This window comes from Gavia stellata, chromosome Z, assembly GCF_030936135.1.
Source record: "Gavia stellata isolate bGavSte3 chromosome Z, bGavSte3.hap2, whole genome shotgun sequence".
Classification (NCBI taxonomy): Eukaryota; Metazoa; Chordata; class Aves; order Gaviiformes; family Gaviidae; genus Gavia; species Gavia stellata.
In genome coordinates, this window is record NC_082637.1 from 66,071,781 (window position 1) to 66,098,670 (window position 26,890).

At 38.1% G+C, this 26,890-nt stretch overlaps 1 protein-coding gene across 2 annotated transcripts in view; it reads right to left on the minus strand.

The window, feature by feature from the left end:
- The window catches only part of MCC (MCC regulator of WNT signaling pathway), a 222,491-nt gene that overhangs the window by 132,281 nt on the left and 63,320 nt on the right, over positions 1-26,890 (minus strand). The window lies entirely within an intron of this gene.

Below are 26,890 nucleotides of genomic sequence, written 5' to 3' on the forward strand. Positions count from 1 at the left end.
TCAACTCAGGGCAGAAACTGTTGAATTGTATGCTTTTTTAGTGATCTTTTTACTAAAATTTGTATTTCAGTTAACAGGACAGCTGGAAATTAGTATTCAAGAATAAACAATTACATGTACATATACGTTTCCAACATAAATGGAAATGCTGAAAACGCACTTTAATGACCCAGAGAAGTCCCCAAAACTAGGTGACCTTAGGATTTTTTTTATTGGACAGGATACTCAAAGTGTACAAGGAGCATAGTATTTAACTCCTGTGAGGATATCCTGAAGATGACCGGAAACCTTCAGAACATCTCACAATCTTCACGATAAGTTTGTGGCAAAACGTGTAAGGGAAAAACAGTCCTTGCAATTTTTTTAAAATTTTGTTTTCCAAATATATATTTATTTTTTTTTTACAAAAAAGCAAGCTACAGAATAATGTTAATAGAGCAGGCTGACTGGTACTCAGAAGACACTCTCAAAGTAATGTATCAATGGAATAAGCTACTCAAACCTCCTGCTACCTTCAGAAAGCGAAAATATTAACACTACTCTGAAAAGAATTAAGTTATTCATGCCATTAACTTTTAAGCCTCAGGAATCTGCTGTAGACAGGGATTAGTTTAGTGCAATAAGCACCCCGCTTCTGACTGGCAGATGTTATAACCACATCAGAGTAGTCTGAAATAAGTCCGTTGGAGTCTAGAAGAACTTAATTTCAGAAATGCTGCATACTTGCAAAGGGAATGTCTGGACTGTACAAAGTAAGTAAATAAAAGCTACAGACTTAACCTTTTCTATTGGAATAGAATGCAAGTAACTGAAGCCATTGCTGTGTTGAAAAAAACCAACAACAGTATTTGGTATAATAAAGTTATGCTATGTAGCAAACAGCTTACTTAAAGCAGATGGTTTTATACGTTTTAGAAAGAATTTCTCTACAATAATAGAGCTCTATTATCTATAATTTATTTAATAATATGTGCTATAAAATGGATTTCTTTTTTGTTTATTTAAATAGATCTGAGACATTGCTGGTGGCAAGGGTAAAATGGCACAAGAAAAGATCCGTAAGTTAACACACAGGCAAAAAATCCACCTGGTTGAGACACTCCAGGGATGAGTTTGAGGACTTCCATCTGAAACAGAGCTTGCTTGCATCGAAGTACTAAGTACACTTGAAATCATGACACTTTATGTCAACACTTAACTCTGCAGAGAAAGATCTGAAGAGGGTTTTACTCTCCAGAGTAAGGCTACAAACCCCGTGACTCCTGTAATATCTGGTCTGGTGTGCAGTCTCATTCATGGAGTCTCTCTGCCTGGTATTGCACAGGGATCCGTATGGTGCAAGGAGTGTGGTATGAAGGGGAAGTAGTAAAAGCACAGGGAATACTTTACTGCTCTTTCTCTGCTACCAACAGAGGTTGGCTAGAAAAATAACAATTCAAGTAAACAGGAAAAGTTTCTATTCCCATTTGTGGAAACTGTGATTAAAAAAAATACATGCCAGGTGATATGAAACGAATTCTAAAAAAAGTAACAAAAAGTTATGTGCAAAAAGTAGATTGGGGATGCTACACTTTAAGGCAAAACCAAACTTTTTCTTGCCAGACTGAGAGTTACAGCAGCCATGCCAGTACTTATGGTATCAATTCATAGTTTTTCTAACTGCTTTTATTTTAAGCACATTCAGTTTGTGTTTGTGAGGCAATTTGCATAACACTCCCCAAGGCGTCTACATCATTCTTCATTTAAAGAAAGTTTTCTGTCCTCATACTAAGGTGCTGGGCATGCCAATATGTACAAAAAGAGGAGTGAAAAGCACCTAGGCCTTTGCTAATTTAGCAGTATGTTTGTAATCAGTCTCCTCAAACATATTATCAAGCTTCCTTCACATGCTCGCCTAGGTGCTGAGAAGTACTATAAATATAAAATTTCAAAGAGCAAAAGAGATCTGCATTTGGCACAGACTAAGCTTTCACAGAATATCCAATCTCCATGAAAACATTTCCAGAAAATCTGCCACAATTTACATGGAAGGGAAAAAGGAAAAAAAAAAAAAAAAAAAGAAGAGTGATTTTGTTGCAGAAACTGATGCTGCTTTGAGGGAGTTCTTCCTGTGGTATCAATGTATTTTTCTGCACTGTCAGGTAAAGTACACTTAAAGCATAACTTTGCATTCCTCACTCAGGTAGAAGAAATAAATGAGAATTCTGCATCATGTCTACACTTGGGGAGTTTTGATAGCATACCTACCTTAGCCAACAGCAAGAGAAAGCCTGTTTCTAGCTATCATAACTGAGCTGACAAAAACATTAACATAGTTGCAGTTAAATTGGCAAGAAGAAAAAGAATAATTATGCTGGATACATAGTATGAATGACACATCAATTCAGAAAGTCAGCAAACCCACTGTCATAGACAAGACCCAAGAAAAGGATGCATGCCTACCAGGATTAAGCCTTTCACAACAAGTAACAGCCAGAAGTCTTTACCTGAGAGCACTTCACTTTTGTCAGTAACCATGGTATCCCTGCAAGTGCACGCATAAACAGAGCATGCAGTCCCTCAGTATGGCATTTGCACAGTTCTGAGCAACACAACCAAAGAGAGATGTTAGTGGCGAACTTGGTTTCACAGCACTCATACAAGATGTTGTGGAAGCCGTTTACAAAGCTACCACTCTCCAGCTGTCCCTTCTGCCACAGGTTGCCATTCTTAGAGCACAGTCAGCAGAAGACACTGCCAGAACCTCGGTGACTTCCTTACAAACCATGGTGTCTTACATGATCTCATGTTTATCTGTGCTCAAACCATCTATAGGTTTTACACTAAAGTGGTATTAGCACATACTCATTTCAGTACAGTAGGCGGGAGATGGTGGACTGACCAAAACATGAAGTTTTGTGCTAAACTTTGACTTCAGCAAATGCTGGCAATACGTAGCACAATACCACATCCTTAAAGTCTCAGATTAGTCTACTAGTGAAATAAATGGGGTGTATACATATGACAATTTCACTTTATGTTTATCTCTCACAACCTTAAAAGCATTAAGGTAAATTTATAACATTTTGTCTCATCAAGACTTCAAAAATCTCAGAGAACAGAACATTTTATTTGTGTGTGGTTATAAAAGCCTGTGGAACAGCTTGTGAAGCCTCAAAGCAACAGGCAAAGTGACCAACAAAAAGAAATGGACGGTATGATTCCTCTGAATTCAGAGAAAGGGTTTTGTTGCTGTATCTGTCAGACTAAATCACCATTATACCACTGACTACTGGAAAATCATTGTTAAAACAGCTGATCAAATAGGGATTTAGAAGAGGAAAGAAATGGACACTTCTCAAGACCCAAGTTCATAGCAAGCAATACCAGGATAATACACTGTCACTAGAAATATTGCAAGATCCAATCATCAATACAAGAATTAAACAATACAAGAAAGTATTGTTTAATGCCTTACCTGAAAGAGTTTACAAATATATTTACAGACACAGGAACCCATATAAATATTCAGAATTTATTTCCTGAAAAAATCCAAAGATTGTTTCTGGGATTTTTTTAAAAGATACCTTTAAAGTATTCAGGTACTTAATGACATACCAGATGTATTTCTAAAGATTACTTTTGTTCAATGAATTTGTCATGGCATCAATATCAGCTGCTGATGCGATACTCAGAAAATGTTACTGAAAGTTTGTTCCATCCTGCAGGGAAAGTTTGCTCCCAGTTTCAGTGCAGTCAGTGGCAGGATACTGCTCTTTAAAACAAAGAACACAAGAGTCAGCCTCTGACCTCAGGCAGCCACTTACACGTCAATGGCCACACTTTTCAAACGCAAAAGAGCACTGTGCAATGTGGCAAGAGCTCACAGCAGCTGAGTTGTGTCCACAGAACACAGCTAGGACTTGGATGACATCAGTGGGAACAACTGGTGAGTCTATACATTCATGCATCCATGGCATATACAGCTAACAGGCACTGTACAAAAACCATGAGTTGAACACAGATGTTGGAGGATGCATACTGTTCTGGAAAGAAGGAAACAAAGCAAAGGAGAGCAGAAGTATGGGTTGTAAACTGTCTGTCAGGCTATAAGAAGGGAGAGCATGGACAAAATAGAACCTGAGAATTATTTCAGAAAGAACAAATCTAAGATTCAGTTGGGAGTTTACAATAGACCCACCAGGCTGCATTTAAGCAAGAACAGAAATCATGGTATTATCTGTGGAGCATCACGGGAAACTAACTTCTCAGGCATTAGTGGCAGAACAAGCATTCCTAGCAGCGGTGAGCCTAAAGGCTTCTGGATGTCCTACCTGGATTTCTTCACTGGTTGCTAAAGGGAGGGCAATACTTCTAATGAAGAGGGATTTAAAATAAAAGGAGCTGGGCTTTACACTGAGCAAAGTTAAAGCAGAGGCACCTGTTAGAACAGCAACCTCCAACAGAGGTGGTGCAGACAGACTGCAGCAAGGTGTGCAGGAGCTTGTCTGCCAGCTCCTTAACACGGTACATTTCAAACTGATGTTTCAGCTAACTATGTTATAAGAAAAGTATTGAGAATCTGAATGCTGAGAAGCTTCAGAAATTTGTTAAATTAAAAAATAATAATAATAATAATAATGAGGGCACGACACCAGATCTATCAAGATTAATTATTTCTTGGGGAAAACAGTTACTCTATGTATTTTACATTTTGCATATTTTACAAAGTTTACCATACACTAACCAATTTTCTTACTGTCTGCAGTAAGTAAGAAAAAAGCAAAAAGCAGAGTGGCCATGGAATCACAATGCTGGCAAAGAAATTGGCATAGTCTCTGAGACTCCTTTAAACTAGAAACATAAAACAAAAAAAAAGAGTAAGTTTCAGGTTGACAGCATCTCTTTAAATTAAGCATTTATTACTGGACTTACTCAAAGCACACAAGACAAAGCTCCAGCAATTTAAAAAAAAATTACTTTTAATATATACCATAAACCCAAACTTCCTTGATGATTAACTACATTGCATAATTGTGGCTCTTAAAAGATACAGTCAGTAAGTCCAAAAAGACATGGTTTGTGCAAATTATGATTTCTCATGACTTGTGCAGACCCCTGACCCCTGAAAGCCATGCTGATTACACCAGGTTACTTTTTATGACATGAGCTTGACATTCTTGTTTTATTTCATCCACAGTTTTCATCTCCATCAAGACCAATCACTGTCTGTTAAAGAGTAATTTATTCCTGTGTCAAGCCCCTTTGTTATTCTTTAGGAGATGAGTCATCAAGGGAGAGTAGCTCTCTTAAATCTTTGCTCTATCAAGATAGTGAACTTGGTGTAGCCATGAAATCATGATGTAAGCATGAGGCACAGATAAAACCTGGACAAAATTCAATGCAAAAGAAATTCTTAATTGATTTGAGATTAAACAGGCATTAATATAAAAAACTTTTCAAGAGAACAAAGTGCCAAGGAGAGATATTAGATCATGTGCCCTAAAGACTCTCATCCTAAGAACCTCAGCCAAAGCTACAGAAGTACACTATTATCAAACAATCTAATTTAAATCAGAGAGACACACAGAAACACTGAGTTTATGAAATAGCTAATTCTTTAAAAAGAAAATCTAAAATCTACCAGAAGAATGAAAACTCTTCTGTACTGCTACCTGCTTTAAAGACATGCCATATAAATGGATGCACTAATATGAGTACATTTATTTCCCACATCCTTTATTGTTAGCTACGTATCAGAGTAGAGATAAGGACTTGGTCTAATTACTGCCATCTCTCTTGCTTCATTGATAGCTATGGCCTGCTCACAAGATGCCAGACAGAACATTACTTTGGAACACTGGGCAGTCTGGATTTTCAATAACAGCCAAGTCTGCTCCATGATTCATAGCAGATAAGGTTTTCAAAATACAAGAGCCCTTCAGACAGCTTCCCAAGTAATTGCTTTTAGATTATTATTACTACCACAGTAAAACAGCGTATACATTTCATAGGTCAAATGATCAGTCTTCAAAAAGGACCAAAAACTAATCAGGATGAGAATTGGTAGAAAGCAAAGAGGGTCCTTTTTTAAAAAATTAATCCCACCTACTTTCACTGTGGCTGTAAGACTTCAGATATGCCTCTCAGACATGTTCTCTAGTGCGTTCAGTCTAACAAAGACCAGTATTTTGATATAAAGAAACAGACCTTGAGATCATCATGTTTTAAATTATATATATATTTAATTCAAGTAATCCTTGGGGGAAACCACATCCTTTGCTCTGGTACACTGCCAGAGAAAGCAGGGCTCAAAGGAATAGGAAAACATGAAGAAAAACATGTGAAAAAACATATTTAATATCACACTGTTAACAAAGGAAAACGTATCAGTACAACACCAACAGAAAAAATGCCAGGCATTCCTCAAAAAAACCTGTATTTTTCATAGATTCAAAACTGGAGGCAGGGGAAAAGGGGGGGAGAGAAACATTTTAGAGAGGCTGATAAAACCCTAAAATAAAATATTCCAAGAGCCAAAAAAGATAGTTCAGCAGTCCATTTAGACTACAACAAGGTGAGGACAAAGCTAGAATATTACTGACCAACAGTTTATGAGAATTGGTTGGCCAGACTCTGGAGGTTCAAATCAATTGTGCAAAGAAGGAAAAAATGAAATGCAGATACTTACAGAGCAGAATGTCTCAGGCTCTTTTCCCAAAACATGATTCTGCAAATAATTTAGCTTTAAAAAAATAATTAAAAAGAAAAAATCCAAACAATGACTGTCTCTTTCCATCAGCAAATACTTTTCCTACAGAGGACCTTCTTCTAACTTAAATAAAAACCAGCCGTTTTTTTTTCCAATACAAGTGATTTTTTAAAGGGGTAAGAATAATATATAGTAGATACACAAGATTGTGTTTTCAAAACACTGTACAAACACTAACTAATGCTCAGAACAACCCTGTAAAGTAGAGAAAAACAAATAAGAGTAATTTCTTTTCTGATCAAATTAAGCATGGGAAGGGAGGGATCACCAAGCTTCCCCTTGCCCTGGGACAAATACACTACCTGCACTTACTGCTCTTCCTTTTAAAACAATTAGCCATTTGGAATCTCTGCTGTCTCTAATGGTTTTCTGCTCCACCTCAACTGGAATTCATGCCAAGAATCTTACACATTAAAAAAGGTCCAAACAATCCTGCTGTAATTCCTGAAAACTATATGCCACAAACAACAGTGGTCTGGATTGCAACTTTAGAAGGCTCGAGGATATTAAATTCCCATGTGTTTTTGATCATGTCCTGCAGCTATCCCAGCGTAAAGCTCTGTAATAGATCTTACACATTGTCATTTGGGACCCAAAAGGAAAGCACTTTATCTTTTACTTGTGTTCAGCTTCAATACGCTGACTTGCTTTTACCTAAAGGAATTTAAAATATTTTTTTCTCTGTGTATGGAATCCATCCAACGACAATCATTTCACAAGCTTTAATGAAGTGGAAAATGGGACCACTTTTAATTTTTTTTTTTTTTTCAAATTACAAACAACATCTATTTTCTGGAACAGTTAAGAAAAAACTGTACAATGTTTCACAACACTCAAAAACTTTTCAACAGAACCACCTGACACTGGTCCAGTTCTCAGCCACAGAACACTTGGAAAATGCTGTACTAAAAACTGTGCTGATCTTTTTAATAAAAATAGGAATTAACTTCATACTGGTAACTTCAGCTGTCATATAAAAACTCACTAAGAACATGTGTAGGCCTACCTCTGTAAATATCGATCATTTGCAAGATTAGTTATATTCTCAAATGTTAGTTTGTTTTAATGTTTTACTGTGTTAACATGTGAATCCCAATATGTAAAAAAAAAAATACTGTCTTTTATTATTACTTGTCTTTGAAGCTTGCCTTCTGCATCTAGCTCTATCCTCCAGTCGTCCGTGAAAAAATAGCAAAAATTTTTCAGATTAATTGTAGGAAGAGCTCCTTCTGCTCTGATTTTCATCTCCTTCCATACTTTGCCCTTACAGCAGTGCAACACTGGAAGGAGAGTACTGAGCTCAAACATCTCTATGCCCCTTCCTATCTCTGTACTTTATAGATGTCTGAAAGCTACTGCTTAGACTGGGGTACCACAATTATTAAAACCATATCTCAAAACCACCAGACCCCCTACGAGAACAAATTCTATCTGGATTGGGCAAGGTCATACGTTTGTATTTTCAATGAATAATCCAGAAGGAATGATAACAGCATTTATACCAGCTTGTACCTTTATACTGACTGCTGGAGCACAGACAACAGATAATCAGGCATAAAAGTAAGGTAGTTCAGGCATTACATGATCTGGTATGAAGCACGCTTTGTAAGTGCATGGTATTTATCAGCAAACCAGAAGACATTGTGAGCCCTATTGTTCTGGTAGCTCTGATAACTTCCTTTGCAGGTTATAGTACTATGACAGAGAGCTTAAAAAATGCTAGTATTGGTTAAAAAAACCCCAGGTTTAAGAGTAAGGTTCCAATATATAAGAAATAACTTCCCTTTCAAACATAGCAACATGAATCCAGAAAAAGCTTAAGAATTCAAATGAAAGCGAGAAATAAAGGAAGAAAGATAAAATTTTTCCAAGGAAAAATGATTGTAAATCCTCATCTAGTCAACTAACATCAAATCATGTGATCTTTATTAGTCTACTACTAAGTCAATAAATAATTTTTGTCAGCAACTATTGATCAAGCAACAACATCAATTAATTACTTTTTTCATGTCACCCAGTCTAAGATAGAAGTATTCTATCTACTAAAACCAAACAGAACCCCATCAGCAGTACTACAGAAACTGCAGCTTTCAGATGCTTTAGGACTGCACTTTATTTTTTTTTAAAAGCACTTTGACAAAAACAGAGTCACCAAAAAAAGTGAACAAGAATTAAAATTTGAACATATTGTCAGGCTTGCAAAAAATATTTCTTGGAACATGACCTACCAAAGAACTGTATCCTCTGTTCCTTGCATTCTCTTTTTACTTCAGTGTTCCTTCATTTCAGCCCAATGAGAAGCAATGTTTTTGTGTGGCTTATAAAAATTTTCACTAAATGAGGAAGATTTTGATTTATAGTGTCAAGATACATTATTATATTGCAATGACTTCATAATAATAATCAATGTACTTGGCACATAACCATAAATTGTGTACCACTTATTAGATTTGCTAATTAGGAGGTTGCAAGGTCTTCATCTTTCTGCATATAAAATTTTATGCATGAAATGCAGCAGCACTGAAAGAAAAACACTGGAGTTAGTACCACTAATGACTGTAGCAATGCCAAAATGTCAATGACTTCACTCTCATCACAAAGGTCTCAGTTTATCTAGATCAATTGTTTTTCATAATTTCTAATAAAATGTCAAAGAGAAGTTAGTAGATCACCGGACTGAACAGAACTAAGTTAGACTTCAAAGCCATTTATTCTCTTACAAGGAAACGAGAGTATTTGGTAGAATAACATCAAAACATTCAGTTATGTTTTCTTCTCTGCTTAAAATATTTTGTTTTCCCTTTTAAGCTGCCCTAAGACTGGCTGTAGTCAAGGAGAAGAAACAGCAGTGGCACTGGGGCTAGGAAACTACTAGACACATGACATTTGCAAATTACTACTGGGAATCTAGCTCAGAATGACCAAAACTAACTACATTCGGACAGCTCTCAAATGCTACAGCAGGAAAAAGTTATTGAAGAGGAGAATATTTCAGGAGATTGCAGGAGGGCTCACAGGGAAAAGGTAAAGGTATCCTTATATGATCTATTATCACTTACAGTCAGCAGAGTAGTAATCCAACATAAAATCTAAAGAAACAGCTATTTGCAAAATCTGATACACTGAAATTTCAGCAAAACTCAACCTGGCTATCAGCCCTTGTGAGTTCTTGAGGAAAATCACACCTCACAATGTCAAAATCTGCCAAGGAAGCTTGACTTTTCAGAATACTCCACAGCAAAAAAGCAAGTCCTAAGGCAAAACACTTAACCATAAGTTCTCTGGAAATCTTACTTTTATCGTTAAGATTTTAACTACTGCGTAATCCTCAGGAACTCTAAATCTATGGGTACACAGCCCGGAGTGGTTTCGAGTCAAAGCACAGCACTGCATTATGACTGGACCAACACCACCTGGGATCACCCGGCCCATGTCTGTGCAAGCCTTAGCACTATCGCTCATTGTATTTAGTTATCACACTGGTTTAATTGTAACTATTCATTTGCTACAACTTCATGCTTATTAATCACAGGACAGAAACATGCCATTATGCCAACAGAATTGCCCCCTTTCTCCAAGCAGTTGCAGCCTCATACAGTCAACCCTGCAAGAGGCAGAATTCCTTCTTCCTTTACTGAAGACTATCACAGGGAGAGGACTGGAGGACAGTGCGCAATTTTGGAGTGTAACATAAATACAGAGACAGATAAGAGGGAGATGGGCACATGTAAAAAGCAAAGGGATCAAGGGCAGCAGCAATAAATTAAGAACTGCAAGAGGGCTGAAAAAAAGGACTAATGAAAGCTGAGAACACACATGGCATTTAGTAAAGCTCTAAGAAACACAGAAGAGAATGAACTGCAGGCACAGAAAACCGAGAAGCAGAAAAGCCTACCCAGAAGCAAACTGTAAAATTCAATAAACATCTGCTGATTGAGCCTCCAGGCTCTAAATACAACTATTAGGAGGTAGGAGGAAAAGGACTGCCAATAGTTTTGCTAACAATTTATCTTTCAATACATAAATAGGAGATACCATGGTCTAAAAATCCTATGTGTCACAGTCACCTTTTTTTTAATCTGTTCTCTCAAAATTACTAAATCACAACATGTCTTCAAGCAATGCCATCAAATCTGCTTAAAAGCTGCAACACTGTCATTCTTAAAAAGCAAAACTGTCCAACTCAGCCTACCATTAAAATCCTCTAAAAGCCTTTTCTATAAAATGTGGTTTTAAGTGTAATTTCATAACCATACCCCAATAAGACACATTCCTCTCTGCAAGACCAAGCCAGGCAACTCGAATTGAGTTATCAGTTCGACTAGTAAGATTTCTGATAAAGCATGTAACATAATGTAATTAACAAATTGAAATGTGAGTTCTCATACAGTACAATGACAGAATTGCATCAATAATGGTTGCAGCTTATTTCAGCTCCTCAAATGAAATGCACTATAAAGTACAAAGCATCATTGTCATTGCAATGGTACTGTATATTATTGGCATTTCAAATTTAACACAAAGTTTACTCTATCAGTTTTTCTATTTATCTTTTCTGTACAAAAGACAGAGTATTACACTTTGGCCTAAATAACACCCACTAAATCTTGGCAACTTGGTCCTTCAATCATTTCAGGATAAGTCAGATAGACAGATAATTTAAGGTTACCAACTGTTCACAATTCCCATTCAGCCAAATAGAAAGTGCAGCTTTAGACAGCCCAGCTGGAAGGGAAAAAATAATCTAGAAAATACTGAAAAATGGAACTGTAACTGGACTGTGAATTACTTCATTGACTCCAAAAGACCACATAAATTCATCTTTTTAATTTTGCCGTAACCCAATGGCAAACCTGTTTGTGATCATGTATTTTCAGTTGAAGAAGAAAGGAAGGGGAAATCCCCAGGTGGTACAAAATAGCTAAAAAATCCCTTTGAAAAATAGTTCCAGAATTCCTGAGTGTCTGCTTTTCCCACACTGTAGACTACTTCCATCCTGATTGTGTCAAGTGCCAGACTAAGTGTTCACATAGCTGTGATAGAACAGTGGTGTTAAGAGATAGTCCCTTCCATGGGAAAGGAGAAGGGGATTACTAATTTTTAGCATTGTTTTAATCCATAAGGAGTTGTGCTTATAAACTGTCAATTAACCAGAGTATGTATGGATTTTGATCACCGTAGAATTTCCTGCTTCTCAGATATGGTGTCCCATTAGTTGCGGATGGTAACATACAGTTATGCCGGACAGGTCTGCCATCTCCAGAGAACTTGGTTTTAACGCAGTACTAAACAACCAGGACACCTATACCCACATCAAGAATTATTCAGTTTCGTCTTAGATTGAATTTACTATGAATATGTCTTTGAAATGGAAGTTTAATTTCAAAGCTGATTTAGGTGAACAAACTGAGCTGGATTCTGGATTAACAGCAAATTCATTATCGCTAGAAACTCCCACATTACTGCATTTCAAAAACAAAATCTAAATCTAAACTTTCCTACTGTAATTTCTGAAGTACTGCTTTTTCAGATCCTTATGAAGACAGCAACACGTGTGATAACATACAAAATGTCAACATCTGGTAAGAACAAAAACTGCAAAATTCTTTGTTCTCTTGGAAGGAAAAGTTCTTCCTTGAAAAGCCACTATAATTTGCTCTAAAAATTAGCAGCAACAGCACAAAGAGGAGCAGTGAAAAGGTTTTCCTATTTTTCTTTTTTTTTTTAAGCATTATAGGTCAGCCTTTGTGGTAGTTTGACATTTATTTTTTGTTGTTTTTTTAAAGCAGAACCATGCAAAATCTACTAGATCCTAATCATACCATTCTGCAGAATGAAATGAAACAAATAAACTGACAATTTCTTATGTCTATTTCTTGTAAGGAGTTAATCATGGTAGGATACTACTCTCTTTTGCCACTCCAAGACAGAGCCATTTCTGACAGGATTAACTTATGAAGTGTTCTTGCAAGTGAATATTTTGTTTATTCACAGAAACTTCCCTAGTGCTTTTTTAATTTTTTTTTTTCCTTTTTGGTTCCAATATATACTATGCTCCTATCATCTTCAAAGGCACAATAGTTCATTCACTTACAGATATATTATTTGATCACTCTGAAGACAACAAGATGGTCGAGTTCAGGATCCTAAGAGGAGAGAAGAGGGCAAAAATCAAGATCACACCCTAGACTTCAGGAGAGCATACTTTTCCTTCCTCAAACATCTCCTTGGAAAAGTCCCGTGGGATAAGGTCCCAAGCAAAAAAGACCCAAGAAAGATGGTTAATATTCAAGGATCACTTCCTCCAAACTCAAGAGAAGTCCATCCCAGTGAGTAGGAAGTCAGGCAAAAATGCCAGGAGGCCTGCATGGATGAATAAGGAGCTCCTGGCAAAACTCAAACACAAAAAGGAAGCAGAAGCATGCAGAAGGTGGAAGAAGGGGCAGGTAATGTGGGATGAATATAGAGACATTGTCCGAGCACGTAGGGAGGAGGTTAAGAAAACCAAAGCTCAAATGGAATAGCATCTGGCCAGGGATGTTAAAGGCAACAAGAAGGGCTTCTAGTAGGTGTATACAGGTGACAAAAGGAAGGCTAGGGAAAATGTGGGTCCACTGCTGAATGAGGCAGGGGACCTGGTGACATAGGATATGGAAAAGGCTGAGGTACTGAATGCCTTCTTCAGCTCAGTCTTTACTAGCAAGACCGGCCTTCAGGAATCCCAGGCCCCAGAGACCAGGGGAAAAGGCTGGAGCAAGGAAGATGTACCCTTGATGGAAGAGGATCAGGTCAGGGAAGACTTAAGCAAATTGGACACACATAAGTGCATACCCTGATGGGATGCACCCACAAGTGCTGAGGGAGTTGGCAGATGTCATTGCAAGGCCACTCTTGATAACCTTTGATTAATCTTGGTGACTGGAAGAAGTGCCCGAAGGCTGGAGGAAAGCAAATGTCACTCCTATCTTCAAGAAGGGCAAGAAGAAGTACCTAGGGAACTACAGGCTGGCCAGCTTCACCTCAATCCTTGGGAAGGTGATGGCGCAGCTAATCCTCGAAATAATTTCCAAATGCATTAAGGACAAGAAAATCATCAGGAGTTGTCAGCATGGCTTCACCAAGAGCAAGTCATGCTTGACCAATATGATCAGCTTCTACAGTGGCGTGGTAGATGAGAGGAGAGTGGGGATGTTGTCTACCTGGACTTCAGGAATGCCTCTGACAGTGTCTCTCATGAGATCCACGTAGAGATACTGCCGATATGAGGGCTGGATCAGCAAACAGTGAGGCGGACTGAAAGCCAGCTGAATGGCCAGGCCCAGAGAGTGGTTATCAGTAGAACAAAGTCTGGTTGGAGGCCAGTAACTAGCAGTTACCCCAGAGGTCATTACTGGGTCCAATACCATTTCATGTCTTCATTAATGATTTGGATGATGGGGCAGAGTGCACCCACAGCAAGTTTGCTGATGACACCAAACCCGGAGGAGGGGTTGATAGGCCAGAGGGTCGTGCTGCCATCCAAAGGGACCTAGACATGCTGGAGAAATGGGCCAACAGGAACCTCATGAAGTTCAACAAGGGAAAGTGCAAAGTCCTGCACCTGGGGACAAACAACCCCAGGCACCAGTACATGCTGGGGGTCACCCAACTGGAAAGCAGCTTGGCAGGAAAGGACCTGAGGGTCCTGGTGGACACCAAGTTGAATATAAACCAGCAATGTGTCCTTGTCCCAAAGAATGCAAATGGTATTCTGGGCTGCAGTAGAATGAGTGTTGCCAGCAGGTTGAGAGAGGTGATCCTTCTGCTCTACTCAGCACCGGTGAGGCCACGCCTGGAATGCTGGGTCCCATGCTGGGCTCCCCAGTACAAGAGAGACATGGACACACTGGAGACAGTCCCACAAAGGGTCACCAAGATGATGAAGGGGCTGGAACATCTCTCTTAGGAGGAAAGGCTGAGAGAGCTAGGACTCTTCAGCCTGGAGAAGACTCAGGGGGATCTCATCAATGTGTATAAATATCTGAAGGGAGGGTGCGGAGAGGACAGAGCTGGGCTTTCTCCAGTGGTGCTCAGTGACAGGACCAGAGGCAATGGGCACAGACTGAAACACAAGAGGTTTCCTCTGAACATCAGGAAACACTTTTTCACTGTGAGGGTGACTGAGCACTGGCACAGGTTGCCCATTGCAATCTCCATCCTTGGAGATATTCAAAAGCTGTCTGGACATGGTCCTGTGCAACCAGCTGTAGGTGACCCCACTTGAGCAGGGGGTTGGATGAGATGACCTCCAGAGGTCCCTGCCAGCCTCAACCATACTGTGAGTCTGTAGTGGAAACTGAAATCTCATTGCTGAAGAATATTGTCATGTAACATTCTGAATGAGATATGACACTTACCTATACCTCATTGCCATCAATTATTAGGTTTAAAACTGTTTAAATAAGACATAAAAAGAGATTCAGCATAACACACAAAACAGAAATATAGGAAGTTAAAGAAATTCTCACAGGAAAGGAGAAAACCTACTTTCAGGAAAAGCAATTAGCATATTTATTTCCATTGCAGAAAGGGAAATATTGAAATTCAACCTCATGGAGTTTCACAAAGACAGATAATTATGGGTGTTCACAGGTATTCAGCCCTGCAGGATGTGAGACAGAATCTGTATGTTTTAAAAAGCATGAAAAAAAAGTTCTGTGTTTTGCAGAGATCTCTCACAGAGTAACTAAATTAACACAGATCCCCGTGCCATCATGGCTTGGCTGTTAGGCATCAGTACACTTTTTTCTACTTTGCACCACAGGGAAGACATCCATCAGCAGAGGAGGAGACATGAAGAGATTCTATCCATTCGTAAAACCAGCATCTCATAAGACAGAAGAAAAGCATCACAGCAAATACTGTAACAATTTTTTTCCTTCACGTATAGCAGTGACCTCAATATTGCTATCATACTGGTATCATTCACAGCAGTTAACTGACACATCATGCTACAGGCAGAGATAAATTTTCCCTCAAAGATTTACTTTATTTACTGATTTCATTGAAAGAAACTGCATGCTTATTTAGCACGGGCCAGACTTTCCACCAGGTTAGTTATACCTGGCAGAACATTGACTTCTGGTATACTCTTCATGAAAGAATCATTTGTTCCTACAGGAGTCAGACTACCATATATAAAGAGAAATAACCAGCTGATGAACAGGTGGACCACCATGAGTTTAAATAAAAAGAACCAAGTAAGTCCGCAAATCAGTTTAAATAAAAATAACCACCAAAGTCAGTAAATCAGACAACAGCAGTGTCAATAACTTGCAAAAATTATGCTGTACTATGCTATGCAAGCAAAAGGGAAAAAGAGATGAAGGGGCAGAAAAATGAACTTATCTCACGCAGATTTAGCAACAGCAAAGGACAGTCCTCAGCATGCCATTTGTAAGTGGGTACCTGGTCTTTTCTGCAGATGACAATAACAACTTTGGTTTCTGTATGTGGCTGCAAAACCTACCCCAAGCACACTAGCTCAGGCAGTCCAAGAAAGGATGATATAGCTGACATGCCACTTGAAGAATGGTAGTATCAACCCCAGCTACAGTTAACAACAAGCTAGATTCTACTACTTAATACCTGGCAACAGTTTAAGGGTAAGTAACCTGTGCAATTTAGATAGGATGCAAAGTGCAAAAGATTATCAAGCTAGATGCATTCAGCCCTCTGAAGGATAACTCTTAGCAGCAAATGAGAACAGTTTAGGGTAGGGTTATCTCAGCCCTTTGTAGATGAAGGTCAGATAACATAATGTCTTTGCAAGCAAATGATACCTTTGGGCTTAAAATCTGCAAAGGATAGACTTAGCAAGACAGGCACCTGTGCTGTTTTGTGGGAACACCAGCTTCATCCAAACCTCTGTAAACATGGTTCAGAAGGGCACTGAGTTGTCAATGAAATAATTTTTGACTTGTCACTTAGCACAGGAATGATCTTGTATTTCTCTGTTATCACAACCATGTATCATAGTTCTGTGTTGACAATTATAGTTCCATTACTACAACTAAATAATTTAGTCTTTTGGAAACGTTTCAAAAGGTTGCTCTGGCAGATCCGAAACCAGAGGTGCTGCTATGATTCTAGCAAACACTGAAATAGCTTCACATTTTACAATGTATAAATGGACTATTTTTAAAACAGTATCTCATTTCATTTATCAGCAGATGGCCAATTTTCCATAAGCCTGATGCAAATTTCTACTTTGTGATGTATTACATTCTAGTGATACCCTGGTAATCTGCAATAAAATCCAGCAACCACCTGTTAAAGCATTTCAAAAATGCTACAAAGGTTTTAGCATGCAATCAATAATGCTACAAACAACCAGTTTTTAAAAAAGGAAGCATTATTATAGTTCAAATTCCAGCAGCTGAAACTCAGAAGTGTTGGAATTACAATGTTAACACAAATGTAATTCAAAGCCTTTGCACTAATGTATTAAAATGGATACTACAACTGCATGATGTTTTTCCTCTGCACAGATCGGAAGCTTGCATATATTTCCTATACCCATGTACATTCAGGTCGAGTCTCTCCTTTCTGGGCATTTTTCCACTCTCCTTTATGCCCAACTCTTTGTTCCATGGCCCACAGCCAGGTCTCACCCACATCCTTCTCAGCTGCACTCTCTCCCCAAACTCACAGGTCCCCATTCTCATTTCCCAGTTGTAACATACCCAGCTTCCTGCCCAAGGAGTACTCCCAGTGACCTCTACTGCCCTGTCCTTCTATGCCACCTCCTCACTTCAAGTCCTGGTTTCTTCTTCCAGGCCACCTTCCAGCCTCCTTTGTACCTGCCAGCAAGAGCCTACTCTCCCTTGTGCCTTCTCCTGATTTCCAAGTCCAGCTATTGTCCTTTACAACTTTTAATCAGAAACCACCATCTTCAGAAACTGACAAGGCTGGACTGGATGGGTAAGAGTGGGAATTGTCTGGAGGCAGAAAAGAGCAGACATCTTCACACCTTGTCACAGTGACTGTAGCCTAACCCAAAAACCCAGGGCAACAACTGTGGAAGACTTCCACTCATCTCTAAGATAAAGAACACTTAGTGAAATCTTCACTGCGGAAGTTTTAGCAGCAGTATCTAGACAAATCTTGTACCAAGCACTTGCAAATATTTTGGCTCCTTCCCTGAATACCTTCACAGGATCAGTTAAAACAAAATCACATAAATGCTAATACCCTGGCAAATTCCAAGTTCTATTGCAAACCTGTGTAGCAGCAGAAAGAATCACCAGATGTTCTTGTATTTTTAAGATAAGGAAGCTTTGTCTGTTTCTCTAGCTTCATCTGTGGAAAGAAATATAACATTTCATCTGATAATTTTCCTAAGAAAGTCAGCTTATGAAAGACTGCAATTCCAATGGTCAAAGTCCTGCAAAGCTAGAATGGAACAGGAGTTTACATTAGGAAGCAATCTTAATAGATGTCAGTATCAGTTCCACCTAAAAATATTAACTGTCTTACATGAAAATAAACATTTTTAAAAAGCTTTATTATAAAGGTAAATTTTGGACCAAAATTTTGGAATTTCCTTAATGACTATACATATTTAACACACAAAGACAAATGTAGTATTTTAATAGGGGTAATCTATTTCCAGCTTATTTTGTTCAATGTTCTGTAATTTAGTAAAAAAACATTGTGTTTATTATTACAGAGCAGCCATTAATAATTAACCGTCCTTTACAACACCTTTTCATTTAGCTGAAAATAGTGGAACAACACAAGAACAAACAAACAATGACACACTCAAAGTAAAAAGTTCTTAAGATAGTAAGCTATGCCAGTAATTCTTCAGTCATTGCACACTGATCACATTTTTATCTGTATTTATCTTTAAAACCGAGACATCTGGATATTTCAGAAAGACACACCTGAACAAAGTTGTCACATTTAAAAATAAATACAAATCTAAACACCACAATTTCAGGTTCACCACCTAAAGCTAAATATTTACATACACATTGGTTTAAAATATTTTGTATAATATAGGCTTGCACTGAGAGAAGCAGCTTTTTTGACGTACGTATCAAGACAGCAGTTCAACAGCATAGAGCAGCACTCCAAACGGAATTTCAGACCATGACATGGAGAAGTGGACTGTGGATGACTTAATGCCACTGTGGAAACTGTTACCTGTTACCATAATTGCTTCCAGCTCACATAACATATCTGTAATGCCAGATTCTGAATTCTACCACAACTCTTTGCTGACATCTGACTTTTCATTATAAGTATCTTGGGATCTTTAAGTGACTCAAATCATTATTAATTATGCACATTCAAATAAAGACCAGCAGTCCCATCACAGCTTCACCACACCAACAAACCTTAGTTTAGGAGAGTCTACAGTCAAGGCAGGCAAGACAAAGAAAAGATATGCACAGAAAAGCGGGGGGATTTACTCAGAGTCAAGACAAGGAGACACAGCCCAAGTCCCAAACAGCTCTGGTAACATCTCTACTCTACCAGCAAGGCCTCTCTTCAACCAAGAGGCTGTTTTAATGTCTTACCTGAAAAAAAAATGCCATCACAAATAACAATACTGAAAAACTGAGGGAAAATAAAACCTTTTTTTTTTTTCCCCTATAATTTTAGAGACCAACTACATGCTTTCAGAGGCTTTCACTTGCAAAAAAAAGACAATATGCTAGTCAACTTTATGATCTAGGACAAAAATTTACACATAGGTGGGGTATATCTAAGCATACTGAAAAATACTTGTCTCTATTTCTTTACATTTGGCAGGACTGAAAAGATTTCTGTCAATTAATATTTTAATTTCAATGACAAATTTTCATGTATGATTACAACAACAGAGTTGGAATATGTAAGCCAATTTGCAGAGTCTTAATGAATATTGCAATTCATTAGAGATGGTAAAAATCTAAATCTTCAGAAAATATAAATAATTCACGCAGAAGGTTCATTTATATGGCAAATCTTGACATGGAACTGACTAATACAGACTGCCACCAGTGTCAAAACACTATCTTTACCAGCACCAGATCCCCACACCAAACCTCCATTCTTCCATCACAGAGAATCTTTGAATTCAGAGATCATGACATTGCCCTACAGAGTACATAAGTTGGTATATTATTACTACATGTAAGAGAAGAGCTTAAACAGGCTTCTCCATGCTATTTAGGAAGCAGAAATTCCCACCACAAGTAAAACCTGCAACTAGAAATACTATACAATGTCATAAAGACAATAAAACTTAAAGATGAGGAAAAAACCCAGAAGTGACAAGAACACATTCCCTTTCAATCATATATCAAACTACTCAGAGCTCCAGAACCAAAATACCTCATTACACCCAACCTTAGCTGTTCAATCCCATTACAAAGCCACTCTCCACGTCCCCTTTTCACACATACATACAGCATAGTCACTTCTGCCCTTGCAAACATTAACTCTGCAGTCTATGGATTCTTCTTTCAGAAACTTTTGTTTATGTGTTCCTTGACAGACTACAAATCCATAGATTGCAGAGGAATACACAAAAATACCTTCTGAAAGAGTCTTGCAATTGTTCCCACACAGAGCCACGTTCTGGTATGTCCAAGCCTGATGAAGGGCAAAACCACATTTTTCTTTTCCAACACAGGTTAGAAGGGGAGGAGGAAAATGATGATGATCTTTATCTCAAAAAATCTTCCAGGAATGAACTCTGGCTTTTTTATCTAAGAACAAAAACATCAAGTGTCTAAAAGCATTTAGAGGATCCAATACATTGTTAATGTTACTTTCACAGCATACATTTGTCCAAACTGATTTTTCAGCTCATAAGGCATTTTTCACACATGATTTTTTAGGAGCAAGGAATATTAAAATATCAGGCAGATAAGTTACATAATCTTTGTCTTTTTTTTCATTAGGAGGCTGCAGAAGAGCATTATCTGTGCTGACAGTGTCTGGGCATTTTGACTAATCTTTTTATAGTGCTTCAATTTAATAACATCCAAGCCTGGAAAACAGTCTCTGCCTGATAAGCAGCTCACACAAATCCAGAAAAAAAATTTTCTTTGAAGTCACTATGTTTTTTACACTGGAAATACCATCAGACCATGCAGAAAATGCATCAGTCACACTGTAAATTACATACGTGTATGCACGATCATGGCAGAGCCCCCTCAGCCCAACTATGTATTCAGGCTCATGTTCTAATCCATGTTCCTAAAATCAGAATTACAGCTCACTGGTAACATACCAGCAAACCTCTCTATTAAAAAACCGTAGATGTCTAAATGAGTCTGGAAAAGCTGACCATCCCCTTTCAAAGGATGCTTTCACTGATGTAATTTAACATAAGATTTCAAAGTAAGCTATAAAAATAAATTAGATTTTTCAAAGAGATAAATAATCTGTAGCAGATCTATGAAACAGAGCAGAAGTGTATCCAATCTAAAAGTTGCATTCAGACTTGATGGTCACTCTCCAGGAGCATGTCCATTAAAGTTTCCCATTGAAATATTTTCTTTAAATCAGGATAGATACATCAGTGTAACTGAGACACACAGTAACTCTTTAAATTCTGTAATTATATTTCACATTTACCATCTCAACACTCCTCAAGACAACAGTATGGGAAAACATCAGGTTTGCAAGGTTGACTAGTACTTCACAAAGCTCATTTGAACCAGGAAGGAGGAGACAGTTCACCCAAAGATTTGCAAACTCTACCTCAGCGTCTCTGAAGCAATAAAGCTGAGAATGCTCTTGTAAGGCTACAGGTTTTATCCAGATGTCCACTAGAATCCATTTAAGAAAGTTTCTCCTTAAGATATTTCAATTTAAGCACACTGGGTTGCTGTGCTCACTTTTCTAAGCCTTCAGCAGTTTACAAACACCGTTCACCTTTCGATTTGTCTACTGTTACCAAAGTAATCAGTTACTCAACTTTTTTAAGGTTAAAATAATTTAAAAAAATATGCATGTTTAGTATTTGATATCCACATTCCACACTGTTCTATTGTAAGGCTGCAATATTTTAAAGGATTAATAATAAGGATTTATCACACTTCCCAAAACATCTTCTGACCAGGGAAAACATACACCTTCTTTGGTGGCAAGACGCAGTACACTCTTCTATGTTACAAGTTGCACACACCTTTGACACTGATGGCCAAGGCCATGTCCAGTAGCAGAGATGGAATTGCAGTAGGAAATGGTGTTCACCTGCTCAAGAGAAGTACTGGAAGTATACTGGCATCTTTGTTGCATGGCCAGAGACCATTCAGGAAGCAGATGCAGTATTAGGGTGACATTTACTCGCTGACTGTCTTAATGAGAAGACTACCAAACTCAGGAAGATAAAATAGAGAGATAGTCTGACATTTAATCCGAGCCTTGAATGTATCCAAAACCTGTTCCCCATTCCACCAGTGCTATTTCCTCACATGTATGTACAGCATGAGCACAAGCTGACGCTTGCTCTAAAATAACAGAGACACACATGGGAAAGCACCTCAGAGTGGGGATTGCCACTGTTGAGCTCTTCCCTTGCCAGTGAGGCTTGGCCCAACATCCTGCTCTTCTGCTGGTTACCCACCACAGCTCCCCTCAGACTTACTCACTGGCCTCATGTACACAACTTCAAGCCATGCAGCCCCTTTTCTTTCTGTAATTCTTCATCCTTTTTTCCTCAAAGTGTAATTTCTAAGTATAGCAGCAGTAGAACATAAATCTTAAAAGAATGTGCAATATTGTCCTACCGTAAAATTCTAAAAAAGTCACAATTTAAGCCTTCCAAACTTGGCTCTCTCTTTACTTCTTCACATCTGGTATTACATACAAGATTCTGGTGAAACCCTTCTTGTGAACTCACTATTCTGCTTCCTACACAAATACAAACTTTGAATCCTACCTTCCCTTCCCCTCCCCAATATTTTAAATACCCCATTGTTAAAACAAACAAACAAATAAATAAGTTACTCATTTTTCCAAGACAAATAGCCCATCTGTTTTTTCCAGTCAATGTAAAGGGTTAAAGAATACGTAGCTGTATCTAATGCTGCAAGCCACAACATTCACATCCTAAACACTTGACTTCCAAGCACAAAGAAAGAAGCAGAAGGTATAAAGTATGCACCTAAAGCAGCATGGTATCTTCTAATTTTGCTGTGCAGTAAAGAATATATCCTTTTTAGAAGTTATACACCCGCAACTTATACCAGAAGTGCTAAAAGAATACAATAAACAATCACAATATACAAATCATCTGCATCTAAATTGCTGAATGTATTGCAATAGTATAATACCAGCCCCTATACCACAACAAAATCTCTTAGGCATAGTCTTAACATCAGCAAACTTATAAGGCTCATTTGAATGAAAATTGTATCCGAGAACATGGCTCTTAATCCAAGGATATAATTTAGCCATTAAGTACACAACTGAAAAAAATATCATTAAGCTCAGTACTTCTATTTCCTTCATGTTCCTACACTACTAAACTGTCCCGTTTAGGCATGGGTGTAACTGCTGACCATATTTAGCCCAATAGGTGTGCTAGGTCAGACCGCAGGTCTCTGTACCTCAGCACACCATCTCAACAGGGGATGGCCAGGGACTGTATAAGAACAAACCTAGTATGTTGTGATACCTCCCCAGAATGCTGGGGCTTAAAGCCATCCGAGGCACAGAGACTTGCTAAGTCAAAGGTGGTGTCTTTGAATTTGGAAGAAGAAGACGAAAATATAGATTAGAAAATCCAGCTCCTTCTAGATGAACACCTCTTTCTGCAGAAAAACTGAATGAATATGTACAAAGCATATAAATTCTGACATAAATTTTCACTTTTAACTATGTAAAACCAGTCTGTAATTGCAGTTTCTGTGCACTGAGCTGTTTACTTGTACATGTTTTCAGTAATATTCATGATGTTGGCTTTAAAAATATGCCTTGTGATTACATTAAAGGTTTACAGTATTGTATGACTGAAAAATTGAAGGGATCCAAAGAGCACTTCACTAATTTGGGTGTCATGTATTGCGTACAAATCACATCCTTCCTTGATCAAGCCTTAAAAAGCAAACTCTGCAAATCATGTTAAGCCGTAATATTGACAGGTGAAGGCCCATTTCATAATAGTAGAACTGAGCTTGGTTGGACACTGTTACTTATTTACAAAGGTACCAAAGGCTGTCGGATGTTCTCGCGGAGTACAGCAAGAGTCATCTGCAAATTCTAGATTTTTTAGATTTGACTCTCTTAATGTATCATATATTAAAAAACCCCCACACCTAACACCACCACCAAGCAAACCTTGCTATGTAAGAGCAATGCTTCTTCTTCCTTTCTATGCAGTTTCAACACACTGCATCTACCATGCAAACAGTACATTGGCTAATCTTTCTTTTTTTGGACAGAAGAAAGAGAAGGTTGAAGGGAGAGAAAAGCAGAAGAAATGGGGTAACATGTACTGATACATGTATCAATAAACAACAGCTTGAACTCTGGAGCTAGGGAACCACAGAGCATGAGTTTTGTAGAAGTCTGACTGACCTACAAGAGAAATCAGATTTTTTTTTTTTTTTCTGCTTTCTGCATGACCTTTGGTTGGGTTCAGGGGGTTCAATAAAGACTAGCAAGATCTCTGTTTACCTGGAGAAGCGTTTAGGAATAGCAAACATCAACCACAGACAAGTTTCTACAATCACACTGTGTCCTGAAAAAAAGATATGCCTTAATTTTTTCCCATTTCCCAAAGAGGGATGTAAATCTCAAGTAGAAAGTTTCAATACAAATGGAATGAGTTGCAATAATTTCATTTTCTATTTTGTTTAATGCATCCATTCAAGAATGCATTTACTATATCTTCAGGGCTTTTTAGTTTTCCTGTTTATTTTAAAAACAGTAGTTTCATGCCTAGACCTCCATGTACTAAGGTAAAGAGATCAAGGCACCTACACCAAACCCCACAGTGCATGATGTGAATCATAGTCTTTCTTGGTCTGTTATCATATTTGCTATTCAGACATATACACTGGTAGCAGCCCACTGCAATGTGAAAATCTGAGCTGACTGTAGAGGTAGAGGTGCAGGTGAAAACACACTAAGACAGCAGTCATTTAACCAAATTCCTACTATAGCCAGTTCCAAATTTTTCCATTGTTTAAATGAACACAATGCTACTGTCTTCCATTGATCAAAAATAAACACGGCATACAGAAGATACAGCCAGCAAGGAAGGAAAAGGGGGAGAGCATGATGAAGAGGTGAGAAACATAGATATATAAACAATATGTACAGCCTTTACCCAGGGCTTTTTATCTTCAATCACAGCAAGCAAAACAGCACCAGTCACCAACAGGAAAAGGCCTAATACCAGCATATAAATTACAGGGAGTTGGTTAAAGCTTAGAGGTGTGCAACTGACTGCATCTCAGAGTACTTATGCATCTTCTCCCCTACAGGAGGTAGAATATGATGCTTCTCTAAGGCCACCATGTTTCATTCAAAACACACTGTTTTATCCAAGACCAGTGCTGAAGCTGACCCGGCCCTTTGAGTGACACAGACTAAAGCATGCTCACGCAAGCAGCTCAAATTGCAAAGATGAAGACTAGTGGCAAAGAAATGACGATTAGCAGCTGAGGAAAGTTAGGAGTGTAAGACCTTCCCGGGTATGTCTGCAGTCAGGAAGGGGCCTATTTCTAACTCATCTGTGATGCCAGAGTACAAATGTAAATTAAGTACTAAAGTAAGCTTGTCGGAAAAAGCAAACAAAAAAACCCAACGAAAATGTTGCATGGTGCACAGTCACAGACTTCTTTCAATATTTCAAATGTTAAAACATCAGAAGGAAAAGGTATTTCTTACAACAAAAATCTTACTTTCTGGATGTGTGAAGTAAACTTGCATAGGTAGTATTTCAAGGTAGCAGTGCTACCAGTAAATAATGCCTGCTCCATTTAATGACTCAAGTATCAAATCTTCGTGACACTCCATGTTTTATGTGATCTGCACAGTCTTGAAAATTAAGTGTTGAGGGGATAGAGTGCAGTGATCAGCAGGCCATCAATACAACCATAGCCAGAAACACTGTGGCAGACTCCTGCCAAAAGTAACCTGGGCTTTTATGCTGAGGTTATAAACTCCATTTATGCTGCACTGCCAATACACAATTTCTAAGCAATCATTTGAAAAAGTAACAGAGTTAATGAAATTGAACTCTTTTGTACTTAAAGGAGGAACGCATATGAAATTTCTGTCACAAGAACTGCCCAGTCACAAACCTACTGTTCCTCTTGCATGGCGGGGTACTGCACTTGCTTAGGTCTCACACATTTACTCTGCTTCCCCATGCACTGTTGTCCCCCTCACTAGCCTACTGATTATTTTCCATTCTATACTTCAGTGTCTCCTTTCCCTGTACAATTAACACCAGAAATTGTTAAGTCTCTCATTCTGCCAAGCATATCCTATCTAATATTCCTAAAAATACCAAACATGTAAAGTAAACAAAGGATATGTTACAGTAAAAGGTGTATCAAAGAAATGGGCAAAAGGGAAAGAGAAGCATTTCAGTTAAACTGGGACAACACAGACTGCAGATTCAATTTTCTACAAAATGACCTTAATCAAATGCTTGGGATTTCATAGCACAACTAAATTAGCAGTTCTCAATAAAGCCCATAAGGATGACATATCTAAGACATTTCAGTAACTGCCAAAATATGCCACTTATAAAATATTTATTAAGCATTTGCATAACATCTGATATGGCTTTAATTTCAAATTTATTAAAAACACACACATAATCATGTTATACAAAAACCAGACATATCCACCACTGTAAGAAATAACAGCTTACTATGGATTCCAGTGGAAAAGCAGAAAGTTTCCCATGGCTTGTTTTCTTTTAGGCAAGGAAGGAAAGTAACCTACTTCATCTAACTTAAAGGAACAACATCACCTTGGCTAAATACAAGCAAACACAACTTCTGCCAATGTTTTCGTCTTACCAGTAAATATTTGTCATCTTCCACTCACCCCACTTCCCTCCTAAATTAGTCACCATCTGCTTAATCTCAACTGAGATCTCTATATTTCACCTACTGCAAAGATGAACATTGG